Source organism: Choloepus didactylus (genome assembly GCF_015220235.1).
Source record: "Choloepus didactylus isolate mChoDid1 chromosome 24 unlocalized genomic scaffold, mChoDid1.pri SUPER_24_unloc1, whole genome shotgun sequence".
Taxonomy (NCBI): domain Eukaryota; kingdom Metazoa; phylum Chordata; class Mammalia; order Pilosa; family Megalonychidae; genus Choloepus; species Choloepus didactylus.
The window spans coordinates 718,850-737,519 of NW_023637604.1; the positions used below are offsets into that span (position 1 = coordinate 718,850).

The window sequence follows — 18,670 nt, forward strand, 5'->3', positions numbered from 1 at the left end:
TTCCTACCTTTTGAAGTGTTTTTATCAAAAAGTAATGTTGGATTTTGTTGAATGCTTTTTCAGCATCTATTGAGATGATCATTTGATTTTTTTCTTGATTTGTTAATGTGTTGTATTACATTGATTTTCTCATGTTGAGCCATCCTTGCATGCCTGGAATGAACCCCACTTGGTCATGGTGTATGATTTTTTTAATGTGTCTTTGTATTCAATTTGCAAATATTTTGTGGAGAATTTTTGCTTCTATATTCATTAGGAAGAGTGGCCTGAAGTTTTCATTTTTTTGTGGCATCTTTGCCTGGTTTTGGTATTAGATTGAGGTTAGCTTCATAAAATTGTATTAGGTAGTGTTCCAATTTCTTCAATGTTTTGAAAGAGTAAGATTGGTGTCAGTTCTTTTTGGAAAGTTTGGTAGAATTCCCCTGTGAAGCCATCTGGCCCTGGGCATTTATTTGTGGGAAGTTTTTTGATGACTGATTGAATCTCTTTGCTTGTGATTGGTTGGTTGAAGTCTTCTATTTCTTCTCTGGTCAGTCTAGGTTGTTCATATGTTTCCAGGAAATTGTCCATTTCCTCTACATTATCCAGTTTGTTGGCATATGTTTGTTTATAGTATCCTCTTATAATTTTTTAAAATTTCTTTGGGATCCACAGTAATGTCACATTTCCCATTCATAATTTTGTTTATATGGGTCTTCTTTGTTTTTGAATTTGTCAGTCTAGCTAGGAGCTTGTCAATCTTGTTGATGTTTTCAAGGAACCAACTCTTGGTGGTATTTATTCTTGCTACTCTTTTCGTTTTTTTTGTTGTTCTCTATGCCATTTATTTCTGCTTTAGTCCTTGTTATTTCTTTTCTTCTACTTGGTTTAGAATTAGTTTGCTGTTTATTATCTAGCTTCTTCAGTTGCTCCATTTATTCCATGATTTTAGCTCTTTCTTCCTTTTTGATGTATGCTACACTTCCCTGTCAGTACTGCTTTTGCTGGATCCCATAGGTTTTGATATGTTGTGTTCTCATTTTCATTCATTTCTATATATTTAGTAATTTCTCTTGCTATTTCTTCTTTAACCCACTGACTGTTTAGTAGTGTGTTTAACGTCCATGTATTTGTGAATTTTCTAAGACTGTGATAGTTATTGACTTCTAATTGTATTCCATCGTGGTCAGAGAATGCACTTTGAATAATTTCATTTTTTTTAAATTTATTGAGGCTTGTATTATGTCTCAGCATATGGTCTCTTCTGGAGAAAGTTCCATGAGCACTAGAGAGGAATGTGTATCTTGGTGATTTGGGATAATAATGTTCTATATCTGCTGTTAAATCAAATTCATTTATCAGATTGTTTAGGTTTTCAATTTCCTTATTGGTCTTCTGTATGGTTGATCTATCTATAGGACAGAGTGATGTATTGAAGTCTCTCACAATTATTGTGGAAACATCAGTTGCTTCCTTTAGGTTTGCCACTGTTTGTCTCATGTATTTTGGGGCACCTTGATTGGGTACATAAACATTTATGATTGTTTTGTCTTCTTGTTGAATTGCCCCTTTTATTAGTATGTAGGTTCCTTCTTTGTCTCTCATAACATCCTTGCATTTAAAGTCTATTTTATCTGAGATTAATATTGCTACTCCTGCTTTCTTTTGGCTGTAACTTGCATGAAATATTTCTTCCATCATTTCACTTCCAATTTCTTTGTGTCCCTGTGTCTAAGATGAGTCTCTTGTATGCAACATATTGATGGTTCATATTTTTTGATCCATTCTGCCAATGTATATCTTTTAATTGGGGAGTTTAAACCATTTACATTCAATGTCATTAGTGTGAAGGCATTTCTTGAATCAACCATGCTATACTTTGGTTTATGTCTGTCAGATATATTTTTCCCTCTCTCTTACTGTCCTTTAATGAACCAATTTTGTATCTCTTTACTACTGAACCTTTCTCCATCTCTCTCTCTCTCATTTGTTTCTCTGTTGGTAGGGCTCCCTTTAGTATCTGAAATAGGGCAGGTCTTTTATTAGCAAAATCTCTCAGCATTTGTTTGTGAAAAGTTGAAGCTCTCCCTCAAGTTTGAAGGAGAGCTTTGCTGGATAAAGAATTCTTGGTTGGAAATTTTTCTCTCTCAGAATTTTAAATATGTCATGCCACTGCCTTCTTGCCTCCATGGTGGCTACTGACTAGTCACTACTTAGTCTTATGTTGTCTCCTTTTTGTGTGTTGAATTGCTTTTCTCTTGCTGCTTTCAGAATTTGCTCCTTCTCTTCAGTATTTGACAGTCTGATCAGAATGTTTCTGGGAGTGGGTTTATTTGGATTTATTCTATTTGGAGTTTTCTGGGCATTTATGCTTTGTGTGTTTATGTTGTGTAGATGGTTTAGGAAGTTTTCCCCAACAATTTCTTTGAATACTCTTTCTAAACCTTTACCTCTCTCTTCCCCTTCTGGGATACCAATGAGTCTTATATTTGGACATTTTATCTATCATATCCTTGAGGTCCATTTCAATTTTTTCAATTTTTCCCCCATTCTTTCTTTTGTTCTTTTGTTTTCCATTTTGTCATCCTCGGGGTCACTGATTCATTGTTCAGCTTTCTCTAGTCTTGTACTGTGAGTATCCACAATCTTTTTAATTTGGTCAAGAGTTTCTTTTTTTCCCATAAGATCATCTATTCTTTTATTTACTCTTTCAGTTTCTTCTTTATGGTCTTCTAGGGCCTTCTTCATGTCCTTTATATCCTGTGTCATGCTCTTGTTGTTTGTCTTTAGTTCTTTGATTAATTGCTGCAAGTATTGTGTCTCCTCTGATCTTTTGATTTGGGTGTTTGGTTTTGAGTTTTCCATATTGTCTGATTTTTACATATGCTTTAAAATTTTCTGGTTTTGGCCTCTTGGCATTTGCTTAACTTGATAGGGTTCTTTTAGGATATGTAGACTAATTCACAGACTTATCTCTGATTTGTCAGATCTACAGCTTGGTGGCATACACTTTCTCTAGTTAACCAGCAGGTGGCATCCACGAACCACCTATTCCCCTCAATCCAGTTCTGCCCAGCTCTGTGTTTGTGGTGTTTGGGGGTCTGATTCTTGTGGGGTCCAATTGGTGCACCAAGTTTGCATGTGTTGTTGGTGCTGTCTGCACTTACTGTGGGGCATGTGTTTGAGTGGTTAGTGAGGGCAGTTTTATTAATCAGACCTCCCACTTGTTCCTGGAGATTTATGGCTGGTGCAGGAGTCTAAAGCTTCAGTTCGATCTCACCACAGATTGTCTCTGCCTCTGACCCACAAGTCCTTGGTATTGGTGTATGGTCCCTGGGACTTCCGAGTTTGTCCCTCTTCCAAGCTGTGCCTTCCTAGGGCCTCTGCTGAGGGTAGACTGTGCTACCTCACAGTTGAGTGCCATCCCTCAAGGGAAGTGCTGGGCTTCAGGGCTGTGTAGGTGTGTTTCCAGCCTGCTGAAAGGATGGCTGTATTTGGCATGTTAATTTCCTCTTTTCACACAGCTCTGCCTTCCTAGCTCTGGGATAATTAGCTGTCAGTGTGTGAAAGGTATTGTCCACGCCTGATGTTGTGGCATGTGCACGTGTTGCTGGAAACACTTCCTGTCACACTGGTTTTTTGGTGTGGCTCTAGGCTGTGCTTCCAGCACTGGGCAGGAGCATTCCCAGCCTGCCAGGAAGATAGCTCTAAGGAGTGTGGCTTTTTCCCCTTTTGGCTAACCTCTGCCTTCATCCCTCTGAGACAATCAGCAGCAGGTGTGCAAAAGGCTGTCATCCAAGCCAGATATTGAGGTGTACCCAGAGCCTGTTTCTGCCACACTTCACTATGCAGTTCTTGCTGCCATATTCACAGCCACTTCTGGGTTTTTTTAAAAAAGAGCTAGTCTGACTCTAAATGCCAACCCATGGTTTCCCCACACTGCAGTTTGTTTGCTGTGTATTCAGCAGGCTTACTCACTTATTTCAGAACACAGACTTCTGGTTTCACCAAGTGAATGGTCCCTGTGGGTTTAGCAGTCCTTGTCCAGCTGGTGCTTCACTGGAACTAGTGTTCTGGGTCACTTTCTGGCTTTTATCTAGTATTTTTCATGGAGGTATTTTTTTGCCCTGTCTCTCCTAACCACCATCTTTCAGAAGTCCCTGCAGTGCTATTCTGATTGATTTTGTTTTTATGATGCTGCTGCAGTTTCTGCTGTTTCTGTTGTTGTCGCCTTCAGAGGCATAAACCACTTCTTTGGGCAGCCTGGTTTCACTTGGCCACTTTCTGCAGTGGTTGGGTGTATAGAAGTTGCTGGATCTGGATCATCACCACCATTACACTGTGTCCTTGTTGTTCAGCAGTGTTTGGGGCTCCCCACTAGACCTGTGTGGGCTTTCATTAAGTTTTCCATTTTCCAGTTTTCTGCTTTGTTTTTCCTCAAGTCCTGAGGTTCCTTGCCCATCCCTAGACCATGCACCTTCTTTGTTCCAGATTTCAGACTATTTTTTATCATTGTTGAATTATTTCCATGATATTTAGTTGTATTTATAAGGGAAAAATGAGTCTATGCCATCTTTTTCCAGAAATTCTGGATCTGTTTTAAAGATGAAGTTAACAAGATTTGATGATGAATTTCATTTTGGATGTAAGCAGTAGAGAATAAGGGGTATTTACAAGGATTTTGACTGGAGCAACAAGGTGAATAGTGGTACCAGCTACTTAGAAGGGAGACACTGGGGGAAGACCAGGTTTGATGGAGGTTGGGACTGGGAATTGTGAGCTCTGTTACACATATATTAAATTTGAGATATTCAGTGATGTTTATTACACAATTGGTTTTGCAAATTTCAGGGATAGAGATACAAATTTGGGAGTCATCATGTTATAAGCAGTATTTTAAGTCATCAGTCCAAATGAAATCACCTAGGAAATGAATGTAGATAGAGAAGAGAAGAAATCCAAGGACCAGCCATGGCACATTCCAATGTTTAGAGTTAGGGAAGAAAAGAATCTTCCAAAGGAGAGTGAGAAGGATCAGCCAGTAAGGTAAGAGAAAACAAAAGAGTTTATTGTCTTGAAAGCCAAGTGAAGCAAAAGTATTTTAAGAAAGATGGAATGACATATTGTCTCAAATGTTTCTGAGAGGTCATATAAGATGAAGACTGAATGTTAACTATAGGATTTGGAAATGTGGGGAATGAAAGTGACTTTAGTGAAAGAGATTTCAGTGCAGTGATGAAATGAAAAGATTGATCTCAAGCAAGTTTAAGAGAGTGACAGGAAAGGAAGTGGAGAAAGGGAAAATAGGTAATTCTTTGGAGGAGTTTTCTATGAATGTAAGGAAAGAAATGGACAATTTTTTAAAAATGGGAGATAATGGAGTATGTTTGTATTCTGGTGGGAATAGTAGACAAGGGAAAATTCATGATATAGGAGCAAGAAGAATAGGATCCAATGTACAAATGAAGGAGTTGGTCTTGGACACAGGAGTATCCATTGTAACAAGTGAGGAGGCAGAATAGATCAGTACAGATGCAGGGAAGATTGGAAACTTTGTGGCAAAAAGATGAGGTTGTTCTTTTTTGATGGCTTTTGTTTGCTGTGAAATTAGAAGCCGGGTCATCAACTGAGAGAGAGAAGGAAGAAGTGTTGAAGATTTGAGGAGAGAGGAAATGTAAAATTGCAGTTTCAGGAAGTGGGACAGTAAACCAACTAGGAAAATAGAATAGGACCATTGGGCAGCACTGGGGACTTGTGGTTATAAATTTAAAGTGAGACCAATCACCACAGTTTTGTGGGTTTTTGTTTTCATTCATTAAATCTTGAAATAGTTACAGATTTAGGGAAAAGTTAGACATATAGTACAAATAACTTTTTAAAACTACCAGTTGAGAGCAAGTTGCAGACCTAACGCCCCATCATACCTGAATACTTTAATGTGTATTTCCTGCAACAAGGATATTCTACTACATGAACACCCAGCTTCCAACAAAATCGGAAAATAAACTGAGAAATAAACTACAATCGAATCCTTAGATCACATTCACGTTCCACCAATTGTTAAAATAGTATTCTTTATAGAAAAAAGATCCAGTTCAGGATCATGTGTTGCATTTAGTTGTAATGTCTCTTTAGTCCCCTTCAGTCTGTAACAGATATTTACTCTTTCTTTGAATTTTATGACCTTGACATAAAGTGGTGAAGATTACACACACCATTATTTATATCTATATTTACATCTATGTTTATCTGTAAATATTTTAAAAACCTGAATTCTAAAACCCATGTAATACCATGAGTTCATTCTAGTTTTTTCTCTTTATTTGTAACAATGAGAAATGTGGTTTCCATTATCCTTAATATCCTTATTTGATCATTTCCCTTGTTATGGAAACAGTCTCTCATTTCTGCTACCATTGCCTTCCCCATGGGAATGATTGCCTCACTTTGCTCAGGTTCTGACTCTTCATTCTGGGCCACTACCCCCCATCACATAGATGTCTTCCTCACTCTGCTTCCACTTCCCATGGTACACTGCCCCTCCAAAGCAATGCTGTCTTCACCAAGCTTGGGTTCTTAAACCTGATGCTGAGTTGTCCCTTGGGATGGACACCCATCTCACCAGGCTTAGGCTCTAACATCCCATAACAGAGGAACCATCACCATGGATGCCTCCCTGATCATGCTTGAACTCTGATGTCCTGGCCTCCCCTACAATATGGAACCTCTCCCAAACATTCTCTGGCTTTTAGTATCTTCTGTGTGTCTAGTGGATACCTTGCTTATTACATTTGAGCTCTGATACCCAACAATGGGTGCCTTCCTCCCCCAAGCAGGGATGTCCTCCTTGCCCTGTCAGGACCCTGACACCCCACACCAGCTTACTATAGCTAACTCCTTCCTCCAATATAGACAGTTTGCTTTTGCTGTATCCCATATAATAGCTATAGACTGAATTATTTGAGAAGAGGGAAGGGGCAATTGAATAATTAAATTTAACCAGGATTGGGGGTTTTCCAAGGAAATGTGACAGAGGGAGAGAATGGCAAGCATGTAGAGGGTATTTACTAAGGATGATTACAGTGATGGACTGCAGAAATTAGCTGGATAAAGACGTAAGTAATAGAGGACATGCTAGAATGATAATGTATCAGTGCAATCAAATAATTTTAGGAATGGTGACATTCTAAAGAGTCAGTAAAGAAAGGGGTGATGGTCAGAGAGTAGTAGGCTTGATAATGAGATTTTGGAGGTGGTATCATAACAGATTAAGGTCAAGGATCTCACCATGTGACTGAGTAGATGAGGTAACATGGAGGAAAAGATCACTGTAAGTGAAGAAGTCAATAAAAAAACTGAGAGTGCAATATGTTGAAAGTAGAAGGATGGGAAAAATATACCATGATAATAGTAATAAGAGAAATGGAATAACCTAGTATAGACAATATAGAATTTAAGTAAAAAAAAAACTGTTACAAGGGACAAAGAAGGACACTATACATGAATGAAGGGTCATTCCACCAAGAAGAAATAGCAATCTTAAACATTTATGCACCAAATCATAGAGTCCCAAAATACATGAGGCAAATATTGGCAAAACTGAAGGGAGAAATAGGCACTTCTACAATAATAGTTGCAGACTTCAATACACCATTTTCATCAGTGGATAGAACATCCAGACAGAATATCAATAAGGAAACAGATAACTTGAATAATATAATAAATGAGCTAGACCTAACACACATATACAGAGCATTGCATCCAAAAGCAGCAGGATGCAGATTCTTCTCAAGTGCACATGGATCATTCTTCAGGATAAATCATGTTAGGTAACAAAATAAGTCTCGGGAAATATAAAAATATAGAAATCATACAAAGCATCTCCTCTGACCACAATGGAATTAGGCTAGAAATCGATAAGAGATGGAGAACTGGAAAAGCCACAAATTTATGGAGGTTGGAGGTTAAACAACATATTCTAAACAATCAATGGATTGAAGAAGAAATCACAAGTGAAATCAAGAAATGTCTTGAGAAAATGAAAATGAGAACATAACATATCAGAACTTATGGGACACAGCAAAGACAGAGTTCACAGGGAAATTTATAGCCCTAAATGCTTACACTATAAAAGAAGAAAGAGCTCAAATGAGAGACCTAACCACAAATCTGAAGGAACTAGAAAAAGAACAGCAAATTAAACCTAAAAGGAGTAGGGGGAGGAAATAAAGATTAGAGCAAAAATAAATGGTATAGAAAATAAAAAAACAATAGAATTACAAAACCAAAATTTGGGTGTTTGAAAGGATCAGTAAAATAAATAAACCTTTAAATAGACTGACAAAGAAAAAGAGAGGATGCAAATAATTAAAATCAGAAATAAATGGGGGGACTTTACTATCAATCCCAAGTAAATAAAAAGGATCATAACAGGATGCTATGAACAACTGTATACCAACAAATTAGACAAACTAGATGAAATGGACAAGTTTCTAGAAAAACAAAGCAATCTACGATGGCTCTAGAAGAAATAGAAGATCTCATCTCAGCAGAACAGTTACAAGTAAAGAGATTGAGTTAGTCATCAAAAACCTCCAAATAAAGAAAAGCCTAGGAACAGAAGTCTTCACAGGTGAATTTTACCCAACATTCCAAGAAGAATTAATACCAATCCTGATCAAACTCTTCCAAAAAATGAAGAGGAGGGAACACTGCCTAACTCATTCTCTGAGGCCAACATCACCCTCATGCTAAAGGCAGATAAAGATACCACAAGAAAAAATTACAGACCAATTTTCTTATGAATGTAGATGCAAAAATCCTTAACAAAGTACTATCAAACTGAATGCAACAGCACATTAAAGGAATTATATGCGATGATCAAGTGGGATTTATCCCAGGTTTTCAAGGGTGTTCGTCATAAGAAAATCAATAAATGTAATAAACCACATTAACAGAATGAAGTGAAAAGAACACATTATCATCTCAATTGGCACAGAAAAGACTTTGACAAATACCAGCACCCCTTCTGGATATAAACACTCAGAAAACTAGGACTAGAAGGAAACTTTCCCAGCATGATAAAGGGCATATATTAGAAATCCACCACTTGCATCATACTCAATGTTGAAGACTGACAAAAGTCAGAAAAAAACAAAACAAAGATGCCGCTGTGACCACCATTATTTAACATTGATTAGAAATTGTTTTGAAATTCACAAAATGCAATGGGAATGATGAACTCTTTTGAAAAAGTTAAAAAATCACTTTTGTAAATATAATAAGGGATGAGCTTTGCTTCATTGTAATTTATGTAAAAATATTGGTGGGGGGCTTTAGTTAACAATTTTTAAATTTTAATGTATTCCCATTGAGCCTATAGATGGATTTTCTTAAAGTAGCAAAAACTCCAAATTCACCATTTAGAGTGATACTTTAAGAAAGGCATGTCTACAAAGCATAAGTGTTTTATTTTTTATAATTTTTGAACAAAAGTCTATCATTTCATGTGAATCTTCTTAAAAAAGGACGAAGAAAATTAAACGCCACCATAACAAAAATCTGAAAGTGCAGAAAAGTGTTGTTTATGTCAGTGAATATATAGCAGTAGAAAACTTCAGACATTTTGGGAAACAACAGATAACTTTGGTAAGTACCACTCTTAACTCAAAGTTTCTATACTGTGAATTGCAACCCATTGGTGGAGAAATGAAATAAATTTCCTGAGCTATGATCAGAAATTTTTAAAAAATAAAATAGAAGAAAAAAGAAAATAAGCTGTGATCATAAATTTAAAAAAAAAATAAAATAGAAGAAAAAAGAAAAGAGAGTGCTTTAGACATAGTGTTCTGATTTGTTAATGCTGCCGTTATGCAAAATACCAGAAATGGATTGGCTTTTATAAAGGGGGTTTAGTTAGTTACACAGTTACTGTCTTAAGGCCATAAAGTGTCCAAAGTAAGATATCAGCAATCGGATATCTTCACTGGAGAATGGCCAATGGCGTCCGGAAAACCTGTGTTAGTTGGGAAGGCATGTGGCTGGCATCTGCTTGCTCCCAGATTGTGTTTGAAAGTGGCATTCTCCAAAATATCAGCTTTCTATGGAAGTCTTCAAAATGTCTCTCAGCCTCAGCAGTGAGCTCCTTCTTTCTGAGCTTTTATAGGACTCCAGTGAACTAATCATGGCCCATGCTGAACAGGTGGGGCCACACCTCCTTGGAAATTATCTAATCAGTCTTATCACCTACAGTTGGGTGTCTACATGGAAACAACCTAATCCAAAGTTTCCAACCTAATTAACACTAATAAGTCTGCTCCATGAGATTGATCAAAAATAGTGGCATTTTGGGGCCTATGATATGTCAAAACCAGCACACATAGTAAGCTTAAATATTTTTTATGAAACTCCTTTGCACTTAATTATGATATAAAATGTATGTTATTGTGGATCATGGTAAAAATGCCTAGAGACTATTACCTGTGTCTTCCAATGACAGATTTATCATGGGAGTAGTAATGGCAACAAGGTTTAGACTGGCTGTGGAAGGTTCCCAGACTGTGGGATAAAATTAATGTTTGTAAAGTCTTTCAACTTATTGCTGAATCTTATAATTTTACAAAACTGAACTTCTCTTTCAAAATCATCCATGAATGTGATTCTCAAGGGAGAGGTAGGAAGAGTGTCCTTTGGGATGGTTATGGAAGAATTCTCCTGGGGAGCTTTTGCAAACTCCATAGTCCCCCCTTTGCAGTATCTCTGCATTAGTGAGCGTTTCCTTAGTACTGTCAGTGAGCTGTAGGCCTCAACACTCCAACCGAATTTTAGAACAACTTCAGCAGGTGCTTGTTTAGCTTAATCATTTCCATTAATGGGACATTCACAATCTCATAAAGCAGATTCATAATTATTCTATTGAACACCATCAAATGGTGTAATTTTCAGCCCTTGGTTTTCATCTTGCTTTATATAATGACACAGATTAAACCTGATCCCTCTTCTATCTGATAACCCTTCCATTATTTAAAGACTTTTTTTTCTCCTTCTGGAATGACTCTTCCATTCCCCAGTGCCTTAGAAAAGCAGTATAATGTAGTGGCTAAATTGTGGACTCCAGAACCAGATTACCTGGACTTGAATCTGGCCTGCCAGTTTACTAGCATATGTGATTCTGAGCAAGTTATTTAATTTATGGCTTAGTTCTCCTCCTGGAAAATGGGGTCAGTTAACAAATTTTATGTACCTCATAGAGCTGTTGAAAGGATTAAATGAGTTAATGCAATTAATGTATTTATAACAGTGCCTGATATATAGTAAGTGCAGTATTAGCTATTTATTATTATAAAATATTAGCTATTTATTATGGAATAAACTTTTTGGTTCTTTGATCATCCCAGTTATTTTTCTCTAGCTATGCATCAATTTTTCATTGTTTCTTTTTAAACTATGGATTTTTCAATATCTCTCTCATTCTGAACCCTCTATTTCTTTTTTTTTTTTAACAGTTTTATTCACATACTGTACAATCAATGGCTCTTGGTACAATCACATAGTGCATTCACTACTACAATCAATATGAGAGCATTCTCATTTCTTCCAATGAAAAATATCCCAAGCCTCTTATAACCCCCTATTGATGACGTTTAGTTTTGGTATAGTGCCTTTGTTACAATTAATTAAAGACTGTTACAATAGACCTTAGTTTACATTAATTGTATTTTTTCCCATATATAATTCTATTATTAACACCTTGTAATACTGATGTACATTTATTCTGGTTCATGTGAGAACTTTATACAATTATACAATTTATACAATTAACCACCATCGTTGTCCACTCTAGGTTTCACTAAGTTATACTTAGTTTTTAACTTCTAACTTAGTTAGTTTTTAACTTCTAACTTTCCTTCTGGTAACATTCATATCTCTAGCTTTCCTCTTTCAGCCATACTCACATTCAGTTTTATTAATTACACCTACAGTATTGTGCTACTATCACACAGTATTGTACTATCCATTTCTTTTGATGCAACACAAGATTGAAATAAAATATGGGGTATTTTTTAATCCAAGACACACTGATGATCACATTGACTGTATCAACTAATTTGTCTTCAAATGAACTGCTGTTGATACAGGTCTTTTCCCTACCCTGATCTTGAAATAGTTGATTTTTTTCAACCTAGATGCAAAGTTTACATTTATACCTGTGGTAGACTGATTAGTGCCCCCCTCCCCAAGATATCCAGGTCCTAATCCCTGGAATTTGTGAATGTTACCTTATATGATAAAAGGTACTTTGCAGATATGATTAAGTTAAGGATCTTGAGATGGGGAGATTATACTGGATTATCTGGGTCAGCTTTAAATGGCATCACAAGCATCCTTAAGAGAGGGATGCAGAGGGAGACTTGAACAAAAAAAGAAGGTAATGTGATGAAGTAAAATGCTATGCTATTGAAGGTAGAGGAAAGGGCCATGAGCCAATGAATGCAGCTTGAGAAGCTGGAAAATACAAGAATGTGGATTGCCCCTAGAGTCTCTGAAGCGAGTTCTGCCCTCTTGACATTCTGATTTCAGCCCAGATGAACTGATTTTGGATTTCTGACTTCTAAAACTGTAAGAGAATAAATGTGTTTTGTTCTAAACTACCACATTTGTTGTAAACTGGTACAGCAGCCATAGGAAATTAATGCATAACTTATTATGTTTCCTATTGTTAATTTTAGCCCATTATTCTAGCCTGTTAAAAATCTTTTTGCCTTTAGATAAAACTTTTGTTTTATCTATATTCCTGGTACAATGCAAGGTATTTAGAGTATCTCTAATCTGCTTGATGATTCTTTATACAAACATTTTAACCCTATTTTATAGATGAGAAAACTGAGGTTCAGAATGGTAGACTTGTTCAAGATCACACAATAAACATCTGAGTAGTCTTGAAATCCTAGTTTGTCCAACTGCAAAGCCTGTGGGGGAAGTAGAATTTGAATGCAAATCTGTATAGCTCCAAAGCCCATTACTCTTTCCACTATTCTAGTGGTTCTAAAAATGTGGTCTGAGGAACGCCTGGGGTTCCTGAGACCCTCCCAAGGCAGTCAGTGAGGTCAAAACTATTTTCAAAATAGAGTTAAGATAAAAATACTAAGATGTTACTTGCTTTTAAAAAAATTGTGTTGAAAGGATTATTATGACTACTGAATCATTATATAGATTTTTTTAGTCTCTAGTATATTAGAGCAGCTAGAAGAAACTATCTGAAATTGAAGAACTGTAACCCATACCATACTTTGAAATTTGCTTTATACTACTTGTTAAACCATACTTTGAAAGTTTTCACTTTTCTGTATATATGTTATATTTCACAATAAAAAATGTTTAAATACAAAAATTTTGTTGACATTTGTGCTAATGGTGCAAATGCAGCTGTTGCATCTTAGCACAAATCCAGACAGTGGTACTAAACTGTACTAGTAGTTATTGTATGCTTCACCACTACACACAGTTTTAAAAAAATTCATTTTCATTTAAGAATGTCCTCACAAAACAATAAATTTATTATAATTTTATTAAATTTTGACCCTAATACATGCCATTTAACATTCTTTGTGACAAAATGGGAAGTACAAACAAACACTTCTGCTGCATTGTTGCATAGAGGATTATGATGGCTTTCTTGAGGAAAAAGCACTTGTATGATTGAGTTGCCAGCCAAACTAGCCACTTTTTTCATGGAACAACATTTTTACCTGAAATAATGACAGAAAAACTATGGTTATTCAGACTTAGATATTTTGCCAGCATTTTCTTGAAAATGAATGAAGTGATCTTACCACTGTAAGACAAACAACTGACAAAATTTGTTAGCAATGATAAATTTGAGCTTTCAAGTGAAAATTAGAATTTTAGAAAACTTGTATCTTCTACCATGGGCTTGACAGCCTTCCAGTACTTAAAGACTTTCCTAATGTGGTGATTTGGAATTGTATGTCCCCTGGAAAATCATGTTCTTAAAGCTAGTCCATTCCTGTGGGTGCAAACCTACTGTAAGTAGGACATTTAGATGAGGTTACTTCAGTTAAGGCATGGCCCAGGATGGGTCTTAATCATTCTCTTACAGGAGTCCTTTATAAATGGGAAGGAGAGAGGAGAGGGAGGGGGAAGGGGAGGGGGAGGGAGAGGGAAGAAGCTGAAATCAGCAAAACCTGGAAGAAATGGGAGAGACCAGCAGATGCTGCTGTGTGCCATGCCCTGTGGCAGAAGAGCCAAGGGTCACCAGCAGCTGGTCTTTGGGAAGAAAGTATCACCTTCTTGATGCCTCGATTTGGACATTTTCCCAGACTCCAACCATAAGGTAATAAATTCCCATTGTTTAAAGCCAACCCATTTCATGATATCTGCTTTGAGCAGCCTAGGAAACTAAAACACATAATGAGATCATTGGTATTAATGGAAGTGATTTTTATATTGTACAATTAAACAGGTCAACATTTGGAAGGTGTGCATAATAGGGAGTCAGTACAAATGACCAATACACGATGTTACAAAATCATGCATGGGTGAAAAAGATGCAAAATGCAAAAAATAACAACAAATTTTAATGTAACAGAGTAAAAAAATGATCATTGATATGGTTTCAGATTCCACATTTCAACTAACCTTTAAGAAACTATCATTTGTTGTAGAGTAGCAAATAATACCCACAATGATCTGAAAAAGATATTAAAATACTACTTCTTTTTCCCAGTACATATCAGTGGAAAGCTGGATTTTCTTCATAAACTTCAACCAAAGCAACATATCATAATGAGTTTGAATTCAGAAGCAGATAGGAGAATTCAGACCTGCCTTCTACTAAGCCAGGTATCAAAAAGATTTAACATTGTAAAACAATGTTGCTTTTTTCACTGATAGCTTTTTTAAAAAATATGAATATTTTTAATAAATTATATTACTTTTATGACAATATGTAATAGGTTTATTATTGTTATTTTAAAATAAATTAATAGTTTTAAATTTTCCCAGTTTTACTATGGTAAATATTTATGGATAGAATCCACATAAACAAAGTTCTTTATGGTCCTCTAAACTGTTTAAGACTGTAAAGAGGCCCTGAGACCCAAAAGATTAAGAACCCCTGTACTGTACCATGTTGCCTTAAATATACTACTTGCCATCCAACTCAGATTTGATATAAATGCTTTTTTTTCCCATAAACTATTGTTAAAATTATTGAGGAGAATCGACCAAGAATGGAGCACTTAGTGGTGTATTCCTAGACTCTTTTCTCCAGGTAGACATCAACTTATTAATTATATATCTTTCTTTGGAGTCTGCCAGTTACAAATCCGTCTAGCTGCTCTAACTTTGGGGTATCACAAGAAATTTGTCACATACTTAACTGAACAAGATACACTATATCTCTGGTATGCCTTTACTCTTTCAGTCTAATCAAACAAAAGAGGTTAATTTTGGCATAACTAGTTTCATTGGATCCATGCTGGCTACTATTAAATACCAGTTTCCTTTCCATGTTATTTATGAAGCATCTATGTAGTAATTTATTCTAGAATTGTGCTGGGCCTTCATATAACTCTCACCAGTTATACTTTATATAGTTTTGTTTTTCATCTTTTCTCTCTTATAGAAAACCAGAGCAACAGTTTCCTTATATCCAGTGTTCAGACAACTCTCTTATTTTCAAGCTTGTAGCAGTTTCTTTCATTGTCCCAGTTTATTATGTATCTGGTCCTGGAAATATTTTAGAAAAGCTATATGTTCTCTTACTTTTTCCTTACTGATCATAATGCACTTCAATTCTCTTATAAACATGTTTGTTCTGTCATTTCTAATTTGATAATCATTCTTCATAGAGAAAATGATAGAAGAAATAGGAGTTGAGTAGTTGTGCTTTCTCATCTGATTATATGATACCATACACCCAAAGAGTGAGCCTGTTATGTGTTTTTTTCTGTTCTGAACCTACCTTTAATAAGCCATTTGTATTGTTATTAGCATTTTTTGTAAAGCTTACTTCATCCTGCACTGTAGCCTTCCTAATACTATTCTTAGAGTTATTGTGCTTTGACTTGTATTCTCAACTGTTGTCCTATCCCCTCCTTCAATCTTTTTTTTAATTAAATTCAGTTTTATTGAAATACATTCACACACCATACAATCATCCATGATATACAATCCACTGTCCACAGTATGATAACATAGTTATGCGTTCATCACCACAATCTATCTCTGAACATTTTCCTTACATCAGAAAGAACCAGAACAAGAATAAAAAATAAAAGTGAAAAAAGAACACCCAAATCATCCCCCCATCCCACGCCATTTGTCCTTTAGTTTTTATTCCCATTCCTCCACTCATCCATACACTAGATAAAGGGGGTGTGATCCACAAGGTCTTCACAATCACACTGTCATCCCCTTGTAATCTACATTATCCCCCCTTCAATCTTTTATACATTGTCTTTTAAAATGTGACTTCGTTAAAGACCTATTGATGGCCATATTAGCTTGTTTAAACATTTCCACTTTTCTTATTAGGATCCTTTTAAATTATTTTGTCAAAATTTTGCTTTTGATAATTTCTGTCTTAAAATAACTTTTATAGGCTATTTACACTTCATTTATGGTCAACTACACATGAGGTAGAACTTTCAAACTTTCCAACTATGACCCATAATAATAAATGCATTTTATTATCAAGACTGAGTATACACACACACACATACACACACATCTGAAGAGTTTCACAAAACAAAACTTACTGTGTCAAATTCCAATCAAGAGACAGAAACCACACAGTAACTTGAAAAAGGAAAGTTAATAAAAAGATTTATTAACTGTAACAAGTGTTTTAGTTTCCTAGGCTGCTTAAAGCAAAATGCCATGAAATGGTTCAACTTGAACAATGGGAAATTATTAACTTACAGTTTTGAGGCTGAGAAAATGTCCAAATCTAGGCAGCATCGAGGTGATACTTTCTTCCTGAAGACTGGACTGCCAGCAATCCTTGGCTTCTCTGCCACATGGCAAGGCACATGGTGGAGTCTGCTGGTCTTTCCCTTCTCTTCTGGGTTTTATTGATTTCAGCTTTTTGCTTCCATGGCTTTCCTTGTCTCTGTCGGTATTCATTCTGTTTACAGAGGACTACAGTAATAGGATTAAGACCCATCCTAAATGAGGTGGGTCATACCTTAACTGAAGTAGCCTCATCAGAAGGTTCTAATTACCATGGATTTATACCCACAGGGTTGGATTAACTTTAAGAACATGTTTTTCTGGGGTACATGCAGCTTGAAGCCATGACAAGTGATTAAAGTAGTGGATGATTGGCTAGTAATGGGTAAAGGAATAAGAGAATGCTAAAGAAAATAGGAATAGCAGATATATGGAGCAGCTATTACCTTTAGGCTTGAGATAGTGCATCCAAAGAAGGAAAAAATTTAGAAGACCCTCCTCCCTCCTACTCCAGGGCTGAGATCCCTTATTGGAAGGAGCATGGCCATGAGTCAAAGCTCATGAGATGGTGAAGTTAGCTGAGGTGGCACACAGAAGTGACTCTCAGGGAATCTGGGGAAACTGCTCTCTGGGATGCTATAAGTCATCCATTAGGAGATTATTCCTTGTATCTCACTGCAAAGCCTCCCGAGAGCATGCTAGGGGAAGCCTTTTATGGGGTGGCGCTTCACAACTGTGTGGTGCCAGGAGGAAGCTGCCCATGGGATGCCGTGTACTGCTGGCCACCATGCCCTGTAGGTGCTTGCTGAGAAGAACACCTGGAACTGACAGGCAGTAAATTGATAACTTTTACCCTTACTATTAAAAAGTGCTGGTTGTGGCCCATTAAATTTATTCCATTGATTGTGACCCATAGTTTAGAAAGGAATGAGATGAAGAACATAAAGATATACAAGTTACGGTCCTTGACTCCGAGGAACATAAAATTGGTGTATTTATATTGTTTACATTAAGTGAACTTTTGACATGTTAGGTCTTAAGCTTCACATTTATTTTTTTGTTTTATGTGTATCCTATGTTTCTAGGTTCTCTTTCTTTTTCCTGGCTTCCTGTGGGTTACTTAAACATTTTTTAGAATCTCATTTTTATTTTAGTTTAGGGTTTTTTAGCATATCTCTTTGTGTAGCATTTTTAGTGGTGGTGGTTGTTTTTGTGTGTGTGTATAAATGAATCTAATCGTGTTGTTATTTTATCATTTGTAGTGAAGTGTAGAAACCTTAGTTTCATGTTCGTTTATCTTCCTACATTTATAACATAATTTTCATAAACAATTTCTCCACATACATTTACAAGTACATCAGTGTTGTAATTTTTCTTTTTTGTGCTTAAACTGTCAAACATAAGTTAGGATAACTCCAGAGAAGGGAAGGCTATTAAATTTACCCATATTTTTGCTTACTGTGTTCTTTCTTTCATCCCAAAGTTCCAATATTCCTTCTTTTATCATTTCCTTTCTGTTTAGAAAGCATCCTTTAGTCGTACTTTTAGGGTAAGTTTGCCTGCAACAAATTCTCTTTATTTTTCTTCATTTAAGTATGTTTTGTTTTCCCCTTCATTCCTGAAGGGTAGTTTGCTAGATAGAGAATTCTGGGTTGACAATTCCATTTTTTTTCCAGCACTTGAAAAATAGTGTGCCACTTCCTCCTGATTTCCATGA

The 18,670-nt window shown here is 36.1% G+C and overlaps 1 pseudogene; it reads left to right on the forward strand.

The window, feature by feature from the left end:
• The first annotated feature begins 8,494 nt into the window (after nt 1-8,494).
• Nucleotides 8,495-18,670, forward strand: part of LOC119525138 — a 30,224-nt pseudogene continuing 20,048 nt past the window's right edge.